The following is a 2,709-nucleotide window of genomic DNA, read 5'->3' as shown; positions in this document are numbered from 1 at the left end:
GAAAATGGTTAAATCATCAAATTAATTTGACTAGCTATTCTTAACAACACTGTTTCATGCAAAATGGTAGCGGTCAGGGTCGGTTCATTGGTTTTTCATGCCTAGGGCGAGAATAAAAAAATGATGCCCGCCTGTACCAAGTAATGCACGAAAGATTTGTATATAAAAATTTAGTAAAATAGAAAATCAATAAAATTTTTAAGTAACTAAATTACAAACTAATACAACTTTATATTTATACCATTCATAGTCATATACGTTACAATACATGTTCACCATTTTTTTTTTGAAACGGCAAACTAACTAATCTACTCCTAAATAACCACCTATGTCTCCACTGAGACTTGAACCCCTGACCTCTCATATGAGATGGTCACTCCATACCGCTAGGCCATTGGCCCATTGGTACATGTTCAATTAAAATTAAGAATCCATCTCACATCATCCACAATAATCAAGGGCACACTAGTAACACTTTATATTTATAACCTTCATAGGTAATAACATTACCAATACATTCTCACAAATTAAGAATCCACCTCACTATCTACAATCATCAAGCCTCAAGCAAACCATACGCACCCCATACTTGCAACTGAAAAATAAAACATGAATCCATTGATTGAATAAATGTGAATCTTTAATTAATAGTATTAAACTTTTAACCACTAGATATACCTCGTAATACTTCTATGTTAGTCAAGTCCGTTTGACACTATATAAGAGAAAATATGATAAATTAACTATGTTAGTAATATAAAACCAAACAATAATAAAACTAAAATCACAATATATGTTAACTATTTTTGACATTGAAAATCTGCAAAACGAAAATACAGATTTAGTATTTAATACATCAAATTAAACAATAAAAAACACTTTCAACCCTTTATTTACCAATGTTGATAAAACATATTTCAAGCTCAACTAATATACTTATAACTGATAAGAAATCTCATAAAAGTTTCTGTTTTGACTTGCTATATATAAGTGACCTGAAAAAATGAATCACAAACCAAAATCCATTGTACTAAAAATTATAAGCAACAATGAAAACTTTATACCTCAAAAAAACCTTCAAATATTAAGAAAAAAATACCTCCCGAGTCTTAAATGTGAACACAAAAATATGAAGAAAAAAATAGATGGAATCTAAAAATTCATAAATCACAAGTATAGAAAACCATAAATTAGAAAATAATAATTATACCTCCACTCTCGAGATATTATCAGAAATTCAGAGTTCACGTCTAAACTCTTTAGTCTTCTGTCTCTTCGGATTACGTTCACAGAAATCAGGAATGGGAGAACCCCACCACTAAATTCGTTATACATAATTAAGGAATTTAGTCGAATCAAGAAACGCAAATTACTGAAATTCAAGGATGGGTGAACTCTGATGAGTTTAGATAGTAGAGAGGTATTGACAGACCCATAAATAAGAAGATGAGAAAGCATCGACAAAATCCATAGACGAAACAAGAGAGTTTCAAAAAATTACATTACTTCTTTTGTTCTTGACAGAAATCGGGAGACTGAGAGGTTATTTAGTTATTCGATATATGGGTAAGATCCTCTAGACCAATATGATTGAGAAACCAATCGACTCTTCATCTTTAACATCTTGACCTTTCGTCTTTCTAGGCGATGATTGGGAAGACGAGAACCAGCCTCCAAGAGTAGTAGTCTAGAAGCGACACAGCCGATCAGATGATGTCGAACTCATTTTTGGGCCAAAAAAATACCTATAATATTTATATCGTGGGCTAAATTTATGCCCCTTTCCTTTTGCTGGCATGGGCCTCTACCCAAATCGTCCATTTATTAGCGCGGTTTTATAAAAAGATAGAAAAAATTGAAAAAAAAATTGTTTTTCTGTTTGTCAAAATTGAATGGTTTTGGTCCGAAAAGGTTTTGTGGTGCATCGGTCGTCTAATTTTAGATATTTTGTGTGGTTTTGGTCTCTATAGTTCACATTTTTGTGTAGTTTCGGCCATACCCAAGTTGAAATAATGAATTTGCTCTTCAATAACTCTTTTTTTTTAATTATTTTCTATATATTTAATTATAAAACCAAAAAAGAAAAATTATACCCACACCCCTCCTCCTCCTTCTCTCTCTCTCTGACCACCAACACCATAGGACCACTATCGTCGCTTGCCATACACCACCACTTTCCAGACACCACTACCTTTCAGACACCACCTACTCACATATATTTACTTCATCGACGTCAACCTTCATCTCCTCTCCTCTCGTGAAACCACCATTAGCGACATCCTTCTTCCTTCATCGGTGGCTCTCATCTACAAAAATTGACTAAAAATTTCATAAACCACCACCACCGGCGCCATCTTTCTTCCTTCGTAGGTGCCGTTGGTTTTCTGGTAAGGCATCCATAATCGTCATCACTGACATTCCCTTCACCCTCGTATACCTCCATTCTTAGCCATAAACCGTTCACCACCACTCTTTGATATTTTCAACCGAGATTAGGGTTGAGAAGGAGATACATGTTTAGATCAGTAGATGAAAAAAGAGAAAGAAGACGATAAAGGTTCTGATTTCCACAAATTTTGGTTTAAAGTCCCCAAGCATCGGAAATCCACATCTGGATCTAAAGGCACCGTCAAAGTTTGAATTTAGGCATTGACCCAGTTTGTTATCCTATTTTATAATTATTCTCCTATCGGTGTCGTCTCTGTTGAG

At 34.1% G+C, this 2,709-nt stretch overlaps 1 long non-coding RNA gene across 1 annotated transcript; it reads right to left on the bottom strand.

Annotated features, from left to right (window-relative positions):
- Positions 1-211: 211 nt before the first annotated feature.
- On the bottom strand, positions 212-1,741 carry LOC111917518 (uncharacterized). The gene is made up of 3 exons (XR_002858920.3): positions 1,211-1,741; positions 679-715; positions 212-595 (listed from the first exon to the last, which is right to left on the bottom strand). It is a non-coding gene; the product is annotated as an uncharacterized LOC111917518 (long non-coding RNA).
- Between the last annotated feature and the right edge of the window lie 968 nt (positions 1,742-2,709).

This window comes from Lactuca sativa, chromosome 2, assembly GCF_002870075.4.
Source record: "Lactuca sativa cultivar Salinas chromosome 2, Lsat_Salinas_v11, whole genome shotgun sequence".
In the NCBI taxonomy this organism is placed as follows: Eukaryota; Viridiplantae; Streptophyta; class Magnoliopsida; order Asterales; family Asteraceae; genus Lactuca; species Lactuca sativa.
Note: the sequence above shows the minus strand (reverse complement) of the source record. Positions and strands in the feature narration are given on the sequence as shown.